Raw genomic sequence first — 22,713 nt, 5'->3', positions numbered from 1 at the left:
ATCACAAACTTTTGCAAAAAAAAGGACGCAAAAAAGATGCTTGAGAACATAGCTGCGGACCTCACATTCATCGAACGGATCATTACTGGTGGCAAGACGTGAATTTTAAATATGATATCGGAACTGTTCAACAAGCGAATGGCGTTTCAAAAATCATACGAAACCAAAAAAACAAGCAAACAAAATTCGCTGAAGGCACTGAAGGCCAACATGCTTCGGTTGGATGAAGTGAAAAATTGTGAGGCGTTGGCATGCCTGCATTGACTCAAAAGAAGTTTAAGCTAAGCGTCAAAGAGATACCCAACTCTTGAGAACGACGTGTGAGAGACTGATTTGTGTCTTCCTCAATTTATGCATTGGCGGCTGCAATATTCTCGATACTACGGGAACTTCTTTGTCTCACTGGCACAGGAACATTTTGTACTGTGTCTGTAGATTAAAATTTTCCTACTACACGCTCAATTGTTGATCTGACAGGACGATTATGACGACCAAAAATTGATCCAAATTTCTGTTTTAAATTATAATAATTTCGACTCGTTGGATCGCAAATCTTTCCATGATAAAGTGTCAAACTTTACTAAAGATAAATGTCAAAAGAGCAGGAAAAAATATGGCGTCGTGTGTTTACTGTCCCTATTGGTCTACGTTTGTAGCGTTTCAATTGAAAAACCCGTTACAATAACATCGATATTTCCGCCTCAATGACTTTGAGGTTATTCAATGGGACTCAGATTAGTCTGGCTCCTTATCATAGTCCGAATTACTGCTAGTTCTCATCGTTGGGTATCATTTTAAAGTGATTACCTCGATAATGTGAAAATATAGATAGGACTAGTATTTTTCATTACCTGTTTAAAATAAGTAACCAAGAGTTTCAAAACTGAGTCGCGCTATGCGCCCTTGGTTACCTTTTAGGCGTTCTGACTGAGATGGAACTAACTGAAAAAGAAACTGTCAGTAAAATATGCTTGATGGACATCTATTTGGCGATCGTAAACCACTTAGTGTCTTCTAAGCTACACAAATATTTATGACAACTAAAAAAACGTGTCCTTGAACCCTGAGCATTTAAACCCGGGCGTATCTCAACTCTTTTTCGCACTCAAATTATGCAACGCGTATAAGTCGGTGCTCAAAACTAACAAATATATATGTATATATGTATATCTCAGTATCTATCTGTATTTTTTGCATTTTCTTTCATCTTGTTTTACAGTTCGCTGAATGTTGTGACATGTCAGGCATGCGAAATAAACATGTCAACGCTCTGACAGCAGTCATACGAACTTATGACGCATATGCTATGCAGCCGGCAGCACCCACGGCGATTCTCACTTTGACAGGGAGTGAAAAACATTCCTACAATATCACAGGAACAACAACAAAGAACACCACATGACAATGCCACAAGCCACCTAGGCCACAGTGGAGCACAACGACCACGCTAGAATGCGCCAAGGTGTGCAGCGAAAATGGCACAAGAGAGAGGAAAAAGTGAGTACCATTTCATACAACAACACGAAAAGAGCAAAACATTCCCAGACAAAACCGAAAACGTGCGCTGAATTTAGAAATATCCGCAATTTTTTGTCGCATTATAAATTTATTGTCGAAATCCCTAAACCGAATTTTCGTATTCACAACAAATATTTCGGCAACGATAATAAATCGTCAAACAAGCGTGGATCGACAAGGAGAGGAGCGCCGCAGTGCATTGCATGAGAAGTGAGACAAGCGCTACGCGGCAGGTGAATCAAAAAGAGCAGTTCAATGCTTCTTAGTCAGTGACACGATATGTCTGCGGGGCTTGAAGTGTAAATTGAGTTTGATTTTATTGACTTGCACTGAATTCACTTGAGAATAAATTTGTTCGTACTGTTCCCTAAAAGTATTTTGTTAGTATGATTTGCCGGAAATTTGATTCAACCTAATACTTCTTTTGGCTCCAGAAAAACTTTTAGATGTGTATGCGAAGACTTCTTCTTTGGAGAAGAATAAATGTAGTACTTTTAAATGGCAACCCGTGTTTGTAGTGCCAAAGTAGAAGAATATATTGATCTAACCTTCAGTTAAATAGACTAATGACGAATGAGTACCGCTAAACTTGAACGCATACTGACTTATATCAAGTGTAAATTTTAGAGCCGTAGAAAAGTCTCTGTTACAGTTCCCGCGCTGGTTAGACGATGTCGCACTGATAAGATACTAGTTACCTTATTCAAGAGTTGAAGAGGAAAGCGAAAACCAAAAGAATGTAGGCAGAGGTAATCTAAAAACTGATGCCCAGAGCCTAATAAACATATGAACGGAACACTTCTCCAGCCTGCTGAATGGTAGTGAAAGCATAACACCAGAATATGGTGAACCCGACTCCCAATCGACGACGATGGGGCAGACATTCCATTGCCCGAACATTAAGAAGTTCAAATAGCAATTATCCGTCTGAAGAACAACAAAGCGGGGAGCTATTCAAACACGTTGGTGAAGAGCTCATAAGGAGTATGGATCAGTTTCTTTGTGGAATATGGTCAGACGAAAGCATGTCCGACGATTGGAATACCAGTGTGCTCTGTCCAACACAAAGAGGGAGACTCACAAACTGTGCCAACTAGCGTGGGACAAGTCTCCTCAACATTGCATATGAGGATCGATCGAGCATATTGTGAGAAAGATTAAAGGCCACCGTCAACAAACTGATTCGAACTTATCAGTGTGACTTAAGGCCTGGAAAATCAATAACTTACCAGATATTCACCACCTGTTCGTCGATTTCAAAGCTGCTTTTGACAGCACGAAAAGGAGCTACCTTTATGCCGCTAGATCTAAATTTGGTTTCCGCGTAAAACAAATAAGGCTGTGTAAGATGACGTTGAGCAATACCAAAAACTCCGTCAGGATCGGGAAGGACCTCTCCGAGTTTCATACAAGGTGACTCCCTATCGTACGACTTCGTCAACCTGCTCTTGGAGAAAATAATAGAGTTAACAACAGCGCACCAGTCGTTTCATCCTTTCTCTTGATTTGGAACCATTCAAGATACCATATATCTGCAGCCAGGTCTTTCTCCAATGATTTCTCAAGGCCGACCAAAAAAAATCTAGTTATTTTTCAGTTCCTTTCCACAGGCGGGTACAGAAATTGAAGCTAAATAAATATTTGTCTCTTCCATTAAAGACAACACGACCTAGCCTAGCGTGATTCAGCTGTCTCTTGATTTTTTGATCTCTTCATCAATTTGTTAGACATTTATTTCAATTGCGAATACAATATAGAATACGCAAAGATTTCGAATAAATGATCCTCAAAACTTTTCTCTCGAATAATTTATCGGCTAAAATCAAAAAAATCTTTTAACACTTTTTCAGTAATCTTGATCAATTTTTTCCCTACATTTAAGGACCACCCTAATGATTTCACACATTTCCATGCATTCTACATTACAACCAGCTAGTCGCTGCTCACTTTAAATAACGTTGTAAATTTAATTTAATATACTCCAGTACACGTCCGTCCTTTCGGTCCTTACGAGGTGACAATGAACAAAGCGCAACATGGGCATAAATTTGTATATGTATGCATGCTCATTATTGCACTAACGACACCGGTGGTTGCACCCGCACGACAAAACGAGACAATACATTTAAGTTTGTTGCACAACAACGCCCACAACTCCACGTGGTGCTCATAAATTTTTTATACCGTTGGTCGGGTATTAATGAGCGCATGCAGCAGGTGACCAGCTGACAATGACAGCACACGCAAACACGCATAACTGTACATAACGGCATGTGAAATTATTAAGCATATTTGTGTGTGTATATGTATATGTGGGTAAATTCTACCACTACTGTAATATTAACTGTTATCTGTCGTATTAATTATGCCTCGACTGCTTGTGCATCCCAACGTGGCCTCAATAAAATTCAGCGCAGACAGTCTCCTAAGCGAATTAGCGAGCGACCGAGTTGCTTGCCATATTTCTACAGGGCATACTCTTGCTTGCGGAGGGGCATGTATGTGAGTTTTATATGAGGACTTGGATGTCCCCGCGGAAAGGCGGAAGGACGCATGCGATTTAATAATTAGAACATTGGAGTAAATATATTTGCACACAGGTTATGTTAAGTTAGTTTAAGAGGTCGATCCTAATAAGTATATAACTTGGACAGCTTAGAACGCCGGTCCGCTGTGTTACCTAAAACTTCTGTATAATAGATCATAAGACCCTTACAACCCGTCAAAGAGCTTTGAGCCTATCAAAAATATTTTTGAGACGATCAAAATCAGTTTCGGCTGTATCTTCTGGTTTGGCAAAGGTGCCGAAGAAAGAAAGTACCTGCTTATTTTCACCTCACCGTTCTCCATACAACATTGAGAACTACTAGGCCAAAGCAGCTCGCGGTAACACAGGAGCGGGTCATCGATCAGCGAGTTAAACCGCATGCAAGGTCCATTGGTCCAGTGCAAGAACGCAAGGAGCAAATGAAGATCCAATCGGGTGCAATTCCGATATGATCGAGGCAAAGCTGCAACTTTGGCTAGTTCATTGGTTTACCCAAACCGAGTCAGATGATAAAGTAGCTTGAAGCTATTTCCCTCCTGATAGAGTGAATTTTCACCCACCCAAAAGAAACTGCTTTTCGAAGCAGTATGCCCAGCATCACCTAAAAAACAGGCCCTTCTGCTTCAGTGAAAAACACTTCAATGGTAGCCTAAAGCTAAGGTTATCGGAGAGCACTCGCCTTCCAACCTTCTCTACTACAACAGCTTCGACCCATCCATGAAAAAGCTCACTGCGCCTCTTTTCCATTGACTTTACGTCATTCAAAAATACATGAGCATAAAAAATACGAGCAGCCTAAGCGCCGTATACATGCGTGCTTTTCATGAAGAGTGTTGAGGAAAACTCCGGACCTTGTTCTAGATATGAAAGTGTGTATTAATACCATGGTATGCACAATCTGTTCAGATGTGCCGACGAATAGTTTGCCGTCCTGTCCTGAAGCGGTAACTAGGTTTGGTGAGATCCGGAAGGGAGCTAAAGAAGACGCTTCGGCCAAGGTTGACCTTTCCACATCGCATTCGCGCTCGTGTCTGGTTTTCTTCCGAACCCTTCACCCCTGAGGAGATCTTGGAAGTATTGCGGCACTGACATCCCTCTCTCCCAAACCCTCAACTGGACGGTCATAAGGCCTCGAGAGAACCAAGTCGTTTGGTCTCTTCCAATCAGCGACTGAAGAGTCATATGGCTCTAGAGAACGCATGAACCATATCGGTATATAGGCTTAAGCATTTAATATAAATCTTTTTCAATAGGGTTAATTCGGAAAAGGATTCCTATAGTCACTCTTAGTTAGGAGCTCCGGGTTTTCTTACCTTCTGCTCTTACTGCCTAATTTGTCTCATGAAGATCTCATGTGATGTCGAATGTAAGCTCAACATCATTGGAACGTTGTGAGGTAAGAATTTTCGGGATATTTCTACTTGAGACTTTCAGTACAGGATTAAAAGTCTCTCGAAAAATTAGAGTCTATATACTTTTACGAAATTCGAATGTTAAGCACCTGATCATTACTTACCACCCCATCGTGTGTAATTTTATTGCAAATAAACGAGTATACAGTAGTACCTACTGTGCAACATTGAGGCATGTATCCTTGCAACATTTACAACGGAAGTACTGCTCCTTTCCTCTTTTCTCCTTTACCGTTTTCCTCTTTTCCATCCTATCACATTTACCCACTCTTTGTTGTAATTTCTTTATTTCTTTCGATTGTTGCTTTTACGCTCAGCGGAGCAACGCGAAAAGTGCAATAATTGCAAAGCAAGCAGGTCCCGTTGTTTGCCTCGTATGGTGCCCAACAAACCGCAGGTAAATGACGGTGCCTCGTATGAGTATGTGGATGCTCATGTGTGTGCCTTCATATAATTTTAAAGCAAAATGTGCTTATGGTGAATTACTGTAAGCATGAGTTACCGTTATATTCACTTGCAGCATCTGGCACATGTAATTCCTTTATAATTGTGCATTACGAGTGCGTGCGGCAGGTATAATGAATACGAGTACGTATGGTGGGAATGTTCTTTTCGGGGGTGAGGGCACTGATTCCTTCATTTTAATTATTGCATTCGCGCTTGTCGGAAATTCAAAACCAATGATATATTATATATTTATTTATATTTAGATATTTTCTTTCTTGTACTCTTCTCAATAGATATGTCAGTGCTTGACAATATTTTACAGATTCTGGGCGTATCTCTTCCAGTTTATTATACGCCACCAAACTGTCTTGCCAATGCGGGACCAGTTAGTATTCCCGTCATGTTTCATATAGTCTCGATATGTCAGATCCATCCAGCGGGCGTATCGCCAAGACTGTGCAATAAAAAGTTTTTGTACTTCCGATCTACCGTTTAACACATGACTTTTGTAGTTTTACACCCAGCTAGCCCATTCCATCGTGTTTGTATTTTCTTTAACATGCTGCTGTCGAGATCGTTGTATAGACAGTTCATGGGTTTCCCAATGTTGATCTCGTTTTCGTATGTTAGCCGTACACCATTTTTGGCAATCTCGTCCACTATTTCATTGCTCTTGATGGTTATGTGGCCTGAAACCCAGTGGAAGTGAGGTTGCTTACTTCTAACAACACTTTCCACTGCTGCCCTGCTTCCCAAGACACTTCTTGCTGATGTGAGATACGAGGTGCCGGCTTTCGCAATAGCAAAGACCTCAGCTTGAAATATACTGCAGTGGTCGGGCAATTTAAAAGGTTCCTGCAACATCTCCACCGTCCATTTTCGAGTGTTGCGCGTATGTTTATGTGGTATATTAAGTTTGCCACGAAGTGGTAATACCAAGAGGGTATGATCAGCATAACGAGCTGAATCGATTTAGCCATGTCCCTCTGTGTGTCCGTCCATTTGAGATGTCGATCTGAAAATTTGCATAAAATTTTAAAGAGCCCTTCAAGCTTTCGATTTTAAAGCGAAGTTTCGAAATTTTTCCAGCATTTCCATTCCACCAGTTAGCCACCTCGCAAGCTGCTGCATTGCATATCATTGCCCATACTTTAACTAGCTCACCACTGTTTGCTTCATGAAACGCGCTTTCAGAGCGGAAACCCATTTGGCATAACGCAAAGAAACACATTAAACTTCAATAACGTCAATGCGCCAAATGGCCTAAGCTAACACATTTGGCTTGCGATGGAGAGTTTAATGGCTTTGCTAGAATGCCAAATGCTGCACGTTGCCCCCATGTGAGTTCCTGTCTGCATGCGTTTGTCACATGCTAGACAACGGTTCAAGAAACCCTAGAATTGTTGAATATTGCTGCGGGTGGCTGAAAATTTAGTGTATGAAGCACTTCGGTCTTTGTTTCAATATTACACTGAGCGCTAAGACTTCATGTAAGTGCTGATTTTGCAACTGGAAATGAATGAAGTTTAATGGCAACGCTTTAGTTATAGGAAGATGAAAGTGTGAAGACATCTCAGCATCTCGTAAAAATATTCGTTTTCGTGAGCCCGAAAATATCCATTCTAAAGTTCATTCTGATAAGTTACACATTCTGTTAAGTCGTACTCTGGAAGTTCCTGAGCATACTGGCGCTTGAGCCTCCCCGGGATCCCCGGATCTAGTGATCTGGCGTTGACTACACAAGGTTCATACCCAGGCCATTATTGTTTTTTTCTTTCTTATGCTTATGCTTATAGATATGAAGAGATCATGAGAATAGGATATGTAATTTCCGACTTCTAAACATTCACTGTGTTCTATTGATTAGACATGCGATTTTTATAAGCCATAAGGTCACTCTTTACTACAAGACTTACGGGTTGAACTCGACAAAAACCGATTCTTTATTATTGGCACAAAAAGTGATTTAAAGATCAACTTAATATGTCCCGTTGTCAATGCGTAAGGGATTATAAATCTTCCGCCGAACCTTTCTCTCGAAAGCTCGTAACGCCGACTCATGAGATGTTGTCATCGTCCATACCTCTGTACCATATAGCAGGACGGGGATGATGAGTGACTTGTAGAATTTGGTCTGTGTTCGCCGAGAGAGGACTTTCCTTTTCAGTCCGAAGTAGCACCTATTGGCAAGAGTTATTCTACGTTGGATTTCGAGGCTGACATTGTTTTTGGTGTTAATGCTGATTCCAAGATAGACGAAATTATCTACGACTTCGAAGTTATGACTGTCAACAGTGACGTGAGAGCTAAGTCGCGAATGCGACAACAAGATGATGACAGGATATATTTCGTCTTGAACTCGTTCACTACCAGACCCATTTTCTTGGCTTCTTTATTCAACCTGGAGAGAGCAGAACTAACGGCGCTGTTATTTTAGTGACAAAAAATGCTCCCCTAATGGTTTTAAAGCATACTGCTTTGATGACAGTTAATGTGGTTATCCATATCGATCCTGATTCCGGGTTGAGGTTAGGCTCTGATTAATTAAGTGAGTATGAATATCATTACTTCTGTCAATACTATATCTGCAGAAATTCAAGTTTTACGAACATTATATGAGTCATCCACTAGCGAAGACTTGAGTTCATTCTAAGAGGGTTTCTCAAGATGTTCACACGAAAATCTATACTGACGCCTTTGCCAGAAGCTAAATAAGTTTATTAGACTAAATCTCGTAGACCTCATTCAAATATTTGGCAAACTATTTTTTCTTCAAAACTGGAGAAAGTAGTAATGTGGTGTAGATTTGATCAACCCGAAGTAGTTATATTTGAACTAAAAGAGTTTCGGAATGCTTGGCAGGATACTATCATTCAAAAGAATCGTTCATCCCATCGAGAAAAATAGTTCGGCTTTCATTTTTATGTCCATCACCATTTTCCAATTTTAAGCTTACATGTAGAAACGCTACTCTTTGAGCCCCTGAAAACTATAAATAAACAGATTTCAACAGCAACTGACAAAAATTCGCAAAAATTGCAAAAACTCACAATAACAACACGGCAGCAGAAATAAATTAAATTAAAGGCATTGTCAACATGGTGTTATCAGCAATTTTGTTGAAAGATTGCAGACATTTTTATTTGCACTGGCATTCCACAAGACATCGCTGTCCACAGCTCAAAATGCCACAGGCCGCCAGGCAGCCGCAGCAGCAGCAGTAGCAACAGCAATTGTTGCTTGGCTAGTTATATAAAGCCATGTGCAACATGTCCGAAATAAATAAATGCATATTTAACTGGATGTATGTATATAACTTGCCACAATGCTATCAAGGCACAATTGCCATTTCAATTTCAATTGAGAAAAACCACAGAGAGATGCTCTGTCTTAAGGAATGCTAAGAATTTCTGTTGAGAATTATTCTGGCTTGTAAGAGAATATGGAATGCATTATTATTTATTCAAATGACTTACAGCAATGGCATTCCTTAAGTGACCACAACTAAGCAGAAAATGTAGTTTTGACTCGGGTATATACTTGTGTGGATAATTATAAACATATCGAAGTGAATATAGTACTTTATATACCTTTAAATATATAATCAAAATTCATACAATAAGAAAATATACAAACAATATCGGCGCATCCGTGACTCAACGTGATTTTTGATTGCATACCAAAAGTTTTATAAAGGGTGGAGATTTCTGAGTGCACATCTCACATAAACTCCAACTATATGAAAAGACATAACGTAAAAACTCCAACCATAAAAGAATAAGTTGCAGTTGAACGAGCCATCCAAAGTGGTATCTAAAACTTTAACCTAGAAAGCGACGGAATTTTCGTAACGCTATATTAAATAATAAAGGCTAAGCACCGACTGAAAGTAAATAACAAGGTCTCCTTCTTCAGATACCACTATTTTATTACGCTACTCAACCCAGAACATATTTATATAGCAATCGTATCAAATATGAACTATGAAAGTATCAAAATCTATTGCGCAATTCCTGTAACACATTTAAAGTTAGCTAAATACCACTTCTTCTTCTATTTGTTACTACAACCGTGGTTTGGTCTGAACAGTGAATTTAAACCTTACCTGTGCTCGTTGTCCACTCATCTGTCTCAAATCGAAGGAGCTTTCTTCTGGAACATCATTTTCCATGTGAACATGCCTAACCAGCTCGTTCGTTGGATTTTTATACACTTTGCCAAATAATGGGTTTTTCAATAAGAGCACTTTTTTTTTAAATAAAATGAAAAGGGAATATCAATGATTTTTTTTTTATTTCTGTGAAAGTACATTCGATGTCATTATATATAGAACTCGATTTCTTTGCATGGGCACCACTGGCCCGCTTGCAGAAGTCCAGACGCTGCACCTAATTTTCGACGGCTTTCAAGCATAAATCAGCCGATACTGCAATTTAATGTTCGATATTCGTACGAAGTGCATCAATCGTCGCTGGCTTTTTGGTATAGACCATAGACTTGACGTAGCTCCACATGCAATAGTTAACGGCGTCAAATCGCACGACCGAGGCGGACAATTGACTTGCCCATTTCGTGAGATAACACGTTCATCAAATTTGGTTTTCAATGAATCGATTGTGCCACTCGCTGTGTGGCTTGTAGCCGTCCTGTTGAAACCACATATTGTTCAAGTCCGTATTATCCAATTCGGGCCAAAAATATTCGGTTATCTTTGAGCGGTAGCGCTTCCCTATTTTTTTCGGGATGCAACGGTGACTCATGGAGTACGTGTTGTACGCTGCCTGATCAATAACCCATATTTAGCCTATTGGCGAAGCCATTCAGCCAGAAAAAGCCTCATCGCTGAAGATGATTTTTCGATGAAAATTCGGATCTTTTCCAAGTTCTGGCGGTCAAGCGGCTTCAGTTCTTTCGTCAATTTGATCTTGTATGGATGTACGCCAAGAATTTTTCACAAAATTCGGCAGAACGACGTCACAGAGATGCCCAACCCTTGAAAACGACGTGTGAGGGACTGATTTAGGTCTTCCTCAATTGATGCGTCAGCGACAGCAATATTCTCGACACTAAGGGCACTTCTTTGTCATATTTTTGACTGTGCTTGTGGATTCGAATTTTTCCACTAGACTCTCAATTGTTGCTCTGACGGGACGATTATAACGACCATAAATTGGACGTAGCGCCCTTAATCGGTCTACTTTTGTAGAATCCCTATTGAAAAACCCGTTACATGTCGACATAAAGCTTATACAGTTTGTGATTCCATTTTTTCCGATAGGCTTAGATAGTTCGTGTAATTTAGACTGGATCGGGGATACACATACAAAATCCTTCGAATTTATAGCTACCAGCAGTGCCTGGTTTTTATGAATCCGGACAGCTTAATATTTTAATGGTATATAAAAGTCTTTGGCAACGGCTGGCTTTCCACAAATATGAGAGAAGACTTTATTCAGTTCTCTACCTCATAAACCGTCTGAAAGTTTACGATCTATTAAAAACTGTTGATATTAGATGGAGAAGAAAAAATCGGCTAAGATGTAGGTTCATCGAGGGAAAAAATATATATCTAAGATGTCTCGAAGTTATCCTTCTGACTTATCTATGTAAGTTTAGAAAGAAATTTCATTGGCTAATGGTTATGTGGCGATTAATGGAACGCAGAGCCTAGTTTAAATCCCTTTTTTTTGAAAAATTTCAGCAGTATTAATGGGATAAATGGCTCATAAGATCACACTGATGTTTGAAGACTTCTAAATATTCGCAAACCCTTCAAGTGTCGCCTAGAAACGATGCCAGAAAACATCTCAGCGAACTCAAGAGATTTAAGAATAGCTAAATTTCATATGCTTATGCCTAGCTACAGTATATATTCTGGCTGAAATCAACTAACTACTGCACCTTCCTTCGACCACAAACTAGTAAATTGTGTATATATTACCACAATGTATGCGCAGCCAGAACACCAAAGCTGACTCTGAGCACTCAGCGCATTACAAAGGTGCTAAGCTTTACCTGAGCGATGTATGTACATTGCAGTCGCGGCGATTAAAAGATCAACCAGATAATAATATGAAGGCAGGTCCGGGTCGAAGCCAGTATGCGGCTGCACTTAAAAATATGTGAAGCGCAGCTGATGAGCCCTGCAGTGATTCCACATGAAGTAGTCACACTCAAGTCTAAGAGAATACCTGTATATTTACGCGCATAACTATTTATTTGCGCAGGTATGCATATGAATTATGCGATACCAATCAGCTGCGTGCGCAAGGCAGCACAATGCAAAGGGCAGCTACGCATGCGCGTACGATCAAAATGTAAATATGTGCGCAGAAAAATGCGATCGATGCGCAAATGCAAAAGGTTAATCGCGACAATCGCTGCGGCAAGCAGTGGCTCAGTGTTTTGACTTGAAGGCATGTGCAGCACCGTTGAAGCGTACAAGTTCGCTTGCGTGCTTAGTTGGCGGCTCAGCGCTTGGTAGGTAGGTAGGTTGTGAGTGTGTGCTCATGAAAAAAAAAACAAACGATTGCACGCACTGAGCATTGATTTGCTTACTTAAGCAGCAACTCAAGCTCGAGCCCTACGAGAAACCACTTTTCTGCTACTTTTGAGCACCTGCCTGCCTGGCGGCCGTTCTTGCCACCTTGCTGCGGCGGACAGTGTCTTGTGTTGTGACTGACATGTACAATAATGTCTCACATACTCGAACATGTAAGTGACCGAGAGAGCTAACTTGGTCTATATTATGTTGTTTGTAAGCCCTAGAGTATAGCTACAGCAGTTTTGTAGAGGTTGGCACTGTCGCTACGCAGGGCCCAAGCTCGATACCAGGTTCCGACCAACATCAAAAAAGTGATTTCTAATTGCGGTAACCCTTCAGCAGCTAATGGGAAGTAGAATTTCTGTCCACGGAAAAGACTTCAAAAATCTTGGCTAACCGTAAAGTCGTAAGACCTTTCATTTGTCAGATAATATAAGGTACCATAACCTTACATCCAGATAATTCTGTAAGCTTAGAACAGAAAGATCCAATCAAACGATTGAAATAAAGCTGGAATAGCCGTATTTTTTTCGCTGAATCGTTTCAGTGGATCGCTTCATTGCAACGCTTGGAGTAGCTCTTGGAGTCGAACTTGTTGTTACGCTAGGTTAGGTCGGTTATGAGGTCCGTCCTTGGAAGGATCTCATTTGAACGCTTAGAACGCCAGTCCGTTGTCATACCTAAAACGCCTCTATAGTAGGTCATTAGAGCCTTACAAATCGACAATCGAGCATATCACAAATTTGTTGAGACGATCTTGTCAGGCTCCTGGTTCGCCGAAGGCAAGGCTGCGGAAATATCTCAACCTGAGTATTGCAAAGGCTTGACAATGGTGAAGAAAGTGTCTGGATCCTCCATACAACTTTGAAATTTGACCTTCGACAAGATTGACCAGAACTCGTAGTCGATTTGACAATCTTGTAATGAGGTGACAACTAGTTGACAACCGGCTCACGACAGGATGGGAAAGTACTTGGAGTGGACTTGACAAATTCGTAATGAGGTGTAGATATTCCTTAGAGAAAGTATAAGAAATATAAACACGTTAAAGAGAGTTCTACGAGGACTTATATAAAGTCAATTCACTACATTACACTCAGAATCTGAGTCATCATCTTGTAAAGCTACAAGATTTCTGGATCAACCAAATTAAGACTTAATTTTACGAAAGCAATTCGTTTTTCTTAATCTTTGAGGCTTAGAAGGCATTTTCTCGGAAAGATAAGAAAATTCTTTGTGGAAGAAGAAGTGATATTATGAGTTATATACTTTGGGAGGGCTTGCTGTACTGGAAGGAAAAGGTAATCAAAGGTTCGGTTATTTATATAAGGTTCCAAACACGTTAGTTAAGTGAGCTTAGACCAGTGTCTAGTGCTTATTTAATACTGAGATAGACTGATTTGAAGATCGAACAGTAAGAAGGCGGTACAAAGGTATACTTTTTGGAGCTTTCGTCATCTGAGTCAGCATATGCCACAAGTAATGGAACGGATTTAGCTAATGTAAGGGATATATCAAAGATTTTTTAATAGCTGTTTTTTCTAGAAAGATGAGAAAGGTTCAAGGAACAAAATTCAATGAGTTTTATACGAGACATTCTGGCTTTCCAAAAAGGGTGTACCACAAACAATGGAATGATTTGAACGTCTCAAAGGGTTTTTGAACATTTATGACCCTTTATTGCGGAAGATGGCAGACTGAAAGCTCACTGGCTTTAATAAAAGAACTTGTGTTGTGAAGGTCTCAAAAAAGACAAAGCCTCCATCAGATGCAGCTGTTCCACCCATAAAGAAGAGCTACGCATTTTAAGTGATAATTTCAAGTTGCCGGCCCACTGTGCGTGCCGTCACCTACTATCTGTCATTGTCGATCTGCATTCTTGCCGCCATAAGTTAGTGTCCAAGCCTCTTCATTACAACTTTGCAACATTTTTTCGACATTTAATTAAATGCATGTCGGCTGGCACAGCTGTTCGCGCAACAACAACATGCAGTTCAATGCAGAAACAACAGCAATGCCAGTCCGTCAATGATGGGGTGGATGAGAGATCAACCGTTGGCGATATTCGTAATTACAACGTGCAACAAGCGCTAATTTGGGTGATGCAACAAAGCAGCTTTGCAAAAGAAAAGAAAAAAGCAGGGAAGATTTTATAAGAGAGCATAGGTATAAAGCAAAGTGAAATAAAATGAAAAAGGATGAATAAAAGCCAGTTTTGGGCCAGTAAAAAAATCAGCAAAGTTTCAAGTTCTATTAAGGATTCCTCTCAAATCGGAAAAAATGTATATTTCGGAGAACTATTTTAGATGAAACTTGGAATAATTTATACAGCATGTGGCGTTAACTTGCAAATTTCGACCGCGCCTAATTGAAGTTAAACAGCAAACTCAGTTGAGTTCGTGCACCTAAAATCTCAGCGGTCGCCCGCACGACACCTCACATCCACAAAAACAATAGCTGCGTGGCATGCAGCAGCCGCCGTTGCATTGGTGCAACTTAATCAATGTGTAACTGCGTTTTTGTGCCACTGAAAATGGCAGAGTTGCATGCATCAACAGCTGCCGGCTTGTAAACGCACAACTTAGTTACTCGTGGCACTCGCTCGTTGCCACTTAATTCATCATCATCGTGCGTGTTGACATTTCCTACGTGTTTCCCATTTTAATTATGATTCCTCACGAAAAGACCCCAGTGTTGTTGGCGGCAAGATGCGTTGCCACGCCGAGTTTGTTTACCTGTGTTCGGGCACCAATTTTCTGCTGCGTTCTATGGCAACGCCAACTCGAGTGCTCATTTCACACGCTACCAGACTTTTTAGGTTCCCATGGGACACTCTCCGCTTTTGCCGCAAATCGGCATTAGTGGTGGTTTGGCACTGTTTACTTTCTTAATTTGGTCACAAGTCATGATGTCACAAGTGATAAGTGACACCTGTTTTAAATTGTTCTGACAAGGTTAATAAATTCTTGAATGACAAGGGCTTCGTTCAGAGCTCAAATTTGTGCGACGACGGGGAGTGAATGAATGGCAAGAAAAGAGGTAAGAGTGGGATAAAAGGAGACGATTGGAAGACTGTTCTTTCGGCTACTTAAAAAATAGAGAAATTCTAACAGAGTTCTTCAGCTAAAAACCTAGCGCATCGGACAGGTGTGGCTGAATAGAGAAGGAATTTACCAGCGAGTATGAATATTAGTTATCGATCGGCAAAACCTGAACCTAGCACAAATCTGCTTAGGTGTCTTATTTCTATTTCACTTGGATGTCTAAAATTATGAGATCCGGGAATGTGTGGAGATGACTATAACTCTTCTTCTTTCAAACAACTGAGGAAGCTGGTGTCTGGTAAGATATTCAGTCTTACTGCATGAGTCCCGATTATTCAGTGTCCAGTTAAAACTCCAACAACCATTAAAAGGTGGACCTTGGTGAGAGCGAAGAGCTCCGTGTATCTTTTACAATTTACCCTGAGCCAGAAGGATCTTGCGATCGTACAGCTGCTATTAGTCTATGTTGGAAAACTGAATGTAAAGAACAAAATTCGAAAAGAGAGATTATGAAACAAGAGTTGAGAACACATAAAGTTTGTAGCAGTATTTTTGAAGGTTATTCTAGCTACCGTCGATTATGCTAGCAACCACTACTAAGATGGTTAAAAATAAATATATTTTTGTTTCGTAAGACTTCATTATTGAAGAGCTTTTCAAATTTTTGATTTTTATAGAGCATTTCAAGACTTTCTATATAAGATTTCCAAGCTTTCCGAGGGTAGTTGACAATTGAGCCAGCTTTGGCTCTACATAAAAGCTCAATGGACTGAAAAAGTTCTTCAGCGCTATTCAAAAGATATGAAACAAAAATATATATACACAGGTTGGTAAGGACAATTTTTATTCACAAATATGCAAAGATATTACAATTTTTCATATAAAAGTAGTATTAAGAGTAAATTTATAACACTTATATATTAATTCAGAGGTTTCTAAAGCTCAAAACACATAATTAATAATGATTAAACATAAAGCTTTCAAACTTTTCTGTTATAAAGGACGTCATAAACACGTATTTTCGATGCTATAGACAAGATTTTGTTCACAAAAGTCCATATTTATTTAAAAAACTTTCTAAAGCTTTTGCTGTAATACTAATTACAGCTATTTAGTAATTGTGCTTATAGTTTTTGCAAAATATTACTATTTCACAGTTATTATATATAAGGATTTTTTTAGAATAGCAAGTTCACTATTTTAAAAAGCTTTCTAAAGCTCTTTTACAAAGTTTCTGTTTTTTTAATAATATATATACTTGGCATCAACAATTTGATAAGTGCCGAATCGACATACGTATATATTTACAAAAAAGGTGTTTCCAAAGCTTTCTAAAGCTTTTACTGCAATACTAATTGCAGTATTTCAGATTTTATTTAGTTTTCAAGTACACTACTTTCTGCTAAGAAATATAAATTTTAATTATTTTTGCTTAACTTTTTTTATATGTTATTGCATTTTTTGTATCAGAAAGCTTTCTAAAGCTTTTTTTTACAAATTTTATGGTTTGTAGTAGCTTGTAAATGGTATCAAAAATATGATTGTGAAGAAGTCACATACATATCTACACTCTACAATAACCATTTTACCAAAGCTTACTAAAGCTTTTTGGATTTTATGAGTTTGGTTATTTTTCGAAAAGTTTGTCTTAAAAATTTGACAACGATCAGGAATATAAACGTCACCACCTTGGTGGAATTATTTTATAAATGATTGCTATTTTTTATTTCAAAAAGCTTTCCAAAGCTCTTTCACAAAATTAAATTTTTCTAATAATATGTGTCTGGTATCAAAGGAGCTGATATGTGCAAATAAAATATATTCTTTACACAGCAAATTCTAAAGCTTGCAAAGCTCTTATTGCAGTAATATTGAAGGTTTTTTGAATGTTATGAATTATGCTAATTTTTTAAGTAGTTTGCTTATAAAACTTTTATAATGTGTGGGAATATAAGCGTTAACTAAGGAGTTGTTAATGAACTCTACAATTTATTGATGCAGTTTTCATCAATTACCGGCAATTCATCCGTAAGTACTTAAACCATTGGCAGTTGAACTCGAAGCTCAATTTTTGCTAAATGGTTGCTTCGTTCTTCGGCAAGGATATATTAATTGTCGCCTATTAACACAGAGGTTATCGATAAATCATCCGAATCGTGCTCGAAAGCAAAGAAGAATGAAAAAAATTTTGCAATTGAGATGCTTCAGTAAAATGTTAAGTAATGTGAAAATAAATCAGAATCATGTACAAACTTCGTGGCAATAAAGAATCAGAGGAATTTCAGCATATTTTAACTTTTGTAGATTTTTTGTAAGCGCAAACTCTCGATACTTCAAACAAGTTTAAATACTTTTTGGGAGGAAGAATAATTCAAAGGTATTTAAAATGCCATGAAGACCGGAGTTAAAAAACAAGAAATAACAGGCGCTTAACTGTTATTTCGACTTCGTAGCAATTGTAAGTTTGGGGATAAATTCTTTTTGAGTTTAACTGTAGCGGCTGTGTGATATTGCCAGATTTATTTGAACCATGTAGGATTCAGACAAGTTTTGCGCATGATGCTGGGTCCAAATGTAGATCACCGGAATTTCTGAAAGAGAAAGTAACACTAAAAGTTAATAGATATAAAATCATGAAATGAAATAAAGCCGAATAAGTAATGTTGCCATAGAGCTTTCATATCAAAGAAGCTTTTATATTAAAAAAGCTTTCACAAAAAACTTGAAAGTTCCAAAATCATACATATGGTATATAGAGCAATTAAAAAGCAACAACTTATTTTCTTTAACCTAACCTTAAATAAAAAGATCGTATGGTCTAGTAACAGTATAGTGGATTAATAACATAAACTAAGTTTCGTGAGAAGAGATCTTCGGGATCACGTGAAAAAGGAATAAATTAATCGAAATTTAGCTATATACGTAACCTCTTTCGTTAACAAGCTATTAGTTCTTCTTTATTGGCGTAGACTCCATGTGTGGAAGTTCGCGCAAATGAGGAAAGTTCCCTAAGCGCCATTCGTTTGGGAGAGGCCAGAAACGATTATTTTACATACGGCTTAAGCATCTCACGACTTTCGGTCTTAGACCAAGTATCCTCTGGGTAGCCAAAAAACATCCGTTTAATGGTGACATAAAGTGAGAAGTCGAAATACCAAACTACAGTTGTGCGCTGGGCTTGAGACTCGCCATGTAAACAAACACCCTTAATGAAAACGACACAACAGCCTCGGATGCGATACCCCCTTTTGATGACGACCTATTAGTAGCAGAATCAAATTGACTCTGACTTGCAAGGTCAAATCGGAACTGCATTGAAGCTGGTCGATTTTTTTTACTATACAATCGCGAAGGCAGTAAATCATTCTGAACAACTTTTCCCAAGAGATTGTGGGTCTAAAACAGGCTTTGAGCCAGCGATTTTTAATGTGAAATTTGAAAAATTTGAAATCGGTTGTATGGGAGATATGTGCAATTGTTGTCTGATCTGACCGATTCCGAAGTATTAAATTTCATTCTGATAATACAAAGCCTGACGATCAAAATTTTATGATCCATAAAAGCTTAGGCAAAGTACAAAATATAGTCGAAATAACATCATGAGGTTTTCCAAAAATTTAACATCTAGACTAAACTTCAACTTAAATGGAAGTTCTGAACAAATTTGAACCTATCTTTATAGCTTAGGGTCTATGGCTAATCCACAAGATGGAAATGTAGTATCTCACCTACCGACAGATGGTCTTGAACACATCTTCTACTTTGGTGTTTTATTTTTATTCCTACTACTTGGCATGGTTATCTGAAGGTGTTTTAAATTTGTTCTAACCAAAGCCGGAATGGGCCAAGAGTAAAGATTGATATTTATAACATAACAATATTGATACCGTTGCGTACCAGCTGAGTGTTGTCATGTCGATAATACGAACATATAGCTGTATAATCCATACGTTAGACAATTTTGAGGTTTCATTCCGATTATCGACACAACTTTTAGAAAGAACTTTTGGGTATGATTCGAAACTTTTTGGTGCCAATTGGGTACCCAAGTACCTCTCGCATAGTTACATATATGAGTTTATGTTAAATGGTCGATGCTAACAGAGTTCTCACTTGACCAGCTTAGAACCGGTATGTTGCGTTCCCTAGAACTCCTATTAAATTGATCATAAAGATCTTCATAAGTAGACGGCGCACTTTGAGGCAATCACAAATTTGTTGAGGCGGCTACTGTTAGTTTCGACTGTATCTACTGGTTAACCGAAGGTAAGACTGCCGAGAAGTTTTAACTTCAGTCTTGCTAACACTGGACAATGGAGGATAAAGAGCCTAAATGTTTGCAGCTCACACTCTTCCACACAACTTTGACAGTGGCCGGCTTACATCATAAATTTTTATTGAACAAAGTCCAGTAAGAACTCCTACGATTGCGGCAAGATGAACTTTGCTGAGGGCAAGTAGTTCAATACATCTTCTACGTTCTACTATAGACCAGAAGGATTTTGCAAATATGCAGAGACTGGCCAGCGTATGCTAAGCGCACATGAGGTCCATAGGTCCAGTGCTAGAAAATATGACAACAAGGTTCTGCTCGTAATCCGATCCGATTCGACTAGCTCATCGGCTATTTTCACTGATTTCGATATTTTCACGTACCTAAACGAATTTGATAATGAAGAAGCTTAATGATACATTTAGTGAGTTTAGACACTCCTTGACTTATTTTGAGAGCAAAGTTTGAGAGCTCAACGCTAATATTAACACTCTGCTGTGTGAGTGAATGCTCACCGCTCTGAAAGAATTAGCACTTCGGTGCTAGTTATATGAACATCGTAGTTTTATATATATGTACCTCTCATATATTAGGTAATGGTGAACTTTAACCTTCTATCTAAATCTGAAATCTATCACTTATATAACTATTTCTTAAGCTTTTGTGCTACTTATGTTATCTGCTCCTTAACCTTCTACTTCTGTTCATTTTACCCCAGAGTGAATATTTCAACTGTTCTTTATATATTTCTTCAAAGTTTACTCACCGAAAATCCAGTAAGATCACATTTTGCCCAAAAAAGCCGCTTAGGCTCTTAAAACCTAAGTTCACAGTGGCCACGCACGTCCTACAACACCGAACCGCCAAGTCAAACTGAATAATTCAAAATTTAAATTTTAATCAAATCATTTTCACGCACAGGAATTTAATATTACACAAAGTACTATATGGTACAAGTAATAGATAAAGTCTCCATTCAATATATGACTCTCTAGATAAGGCACAAAGCAGTTATTTGTGATAAATATGTCATAAAGCGAGCACAAGAGTGAGCTAGCAAGTGAGCGGCGATAAGCAAGCAAATAAACAAATTTACTATGGACCTAATCTTATCAGAACTTTGAAGAAAACGTATAATGGTAAGTAAATAGAAGTCATAAATGAAGCGTGGATAGTTATAAATACGCGTTGCTGTGGAGCAGAGTACAGTGCAATAACATCTATGTATGTATGGAGCCCCTTACAGTGCGTATACCCACATCCGGCTTATCAGTATTTGCTCAATTACATTTCGAGGGTTACACAAACAGTCGTTACTTAAATAGCGTGAGACCCAAGTTACTTTGTACTCTGTTTCAGCAAGTGCCTGTTTGAATTTTGAAACTAAGATAAGGCGAAGAATTATAAAAAAATTTATATGCATGCCATAAATACCGGTGTATTGCCACATATGATGAATAGTTGTTATTATGTTAAAGGGTCGGCGGATAGACCCGGAGGCGTTCGCCGGAAGCATTCCATGAGGTTTCTAAGGCAAAAATTTGTTGAGTGAGTTAGATCCAGGCAATCACTTTCTCGCCTCCACTTATCGACAACTCAAAGCTCATTTCAGTATCACCCATGATCATAAATCCTACGCAATATCTGCTTGCCAACATTTACATAGTTTTGTTTTTTTTTTTATCCTTGCTCTTTCTCCCTCTCTCTCTCTCACTCAGACTATCTTTCCCCTCTTCTATTCTATTGTTTTTCTTTCCCCATTTGAATTCTCCATATAACCTAGCATAAGACCCGTTTGTAAAGGGAGGCTTCAACGTGAATTATCTGCTCACCGAAGTGTCTTCTCAATAAATTCATTGATTGATGCGATGTGTGGCAAGTGGCGCCGTCTTGTTGAAACCAAATGCCGCCGATATCAAAAACTTCAATTTCAGGCATCAAATGGTCGGTTAACATGACGCGATAACGATCGCTATTGACGGTTACCTTCTCAAGGGCTTCATTTTTGAAGAATTATTTGATGATTCCACCGGCTCACAAAACCACACTAAACCGTTGTTTTTTCTGGATAAAATGGCAATGCAGTTCCAGTTGCTCTTCGTCACAAATGCGGTAATTTTACGTGTATACATACCCATTGAGCCAGAAATGGGCGTCATTGCTGAACAAAATTTGGCTCCAAAATATCGGATCTTCTTGGAACTTTTTAAGAGCCCATAGAGCGAAGCGATGTCGCTTGGGAAGGTCGAGTGGCTTCAATTCTTGCCACTGTAAGCTGTATTTTGTACGCTTTCAATTTAAAATCTCGACGTAAAATGAGCCAAGTCGTTCCAGAATAGTAGAACATACGATTGAAGACCGTTAACATACTCTTTTTATACATTCCTAATTACAATTGTTTCTAACACATTTTATCAGCTAGTGGGAATGTGTTTTTCTAAAGAGATTCGTACTTTAGATTGGCAAAGGTCCATGAGGATTAGTACTGTGTTCAATGGTAACTGTAGGATTGTTCACAAAACACGAGGTATTCCACGTTAACCAGAGGTTTTTGGTAGATGGATCGGTATATAGGATTTAACAGCTTCTCAGCAGTCATATTGAAACAAATCTTCAACCACTCTTTTGTAATGTTTTAGTCACAGCGTTGCCACTTCCAACTTCCCAATCTGAGCTAATTCAATCCTTTTCCATTGTGGGTTCAAGTTCATTCCTTTCTCTAGCTGTCAGTCAGCTTCCTGTTCTTTCTTTCTGTCTATTATTGGAAACTTCTGTAAACTCCCTATAATTTCTCAACAAAGCTGTTAGATTGGGGGCTTAATATACTGTAAATGGAGCTTTCTTTAAACTATATTCTGAATATAACAAAATGCATTTATTAAGCTCTGCTAATTGACTTTTTGGTAATCATTTTATAAGTCTCATTA

The 22,713-nt window shown here is 38.7% G+C and overlaps 1 protein-coding gene and 1 long non-coding RNA gene across 2 annotated transcripts in view; one reads left to right on the top strand and one right to left on the bottom strand.

Annotated features, from left to right (window-relative positions):
* The window catches only part of LOC126756146 (putative polypeptide N-acetylgalactosaminyltransferase 9), a 524,546-nt gene that overhangs the window by 250,806 nt on the left and 251,027 nt on the right, over positions 1-22,713 (top strand). The gene's annotated exons all lie outside the window — the stretch shown is intronic.
* On the bottom strand, positions 17,976-20,643 carry LOC126756162 (uncharacterized). The gene is made up of 2 exons (XR_007666548.1): positions 20,553-20,643; positions 17,976-18,104 (listed from the first exon to the last, which is right to left on the bottom strand). It is a non-coding gene; the product is annotated as an uncharacterized LOC126756162 (long non-coding RNA).

This window comes from Bactrocera neohumeralis, chromosome 4 (genome assembly GCF_024586455.1).
Source record: "Bactrocera neohumeralis isolate Rockhampton chromosome 4, APGP_CSIRO_Bneo_wtdbg2-racon-allhic-juicebox.fasta_v2, whole genome shotgun sequence".
Classification (NCBI taxonomy): Eukaryota; Metazoa; Arthropoda; class Insecta; order Diptera; family Tephritidae; genus Bactrocera; species Bactrocera neohumeralis.
This window is presented reverse-complemented; position numbering and strand designations above follow the sequence as displayed.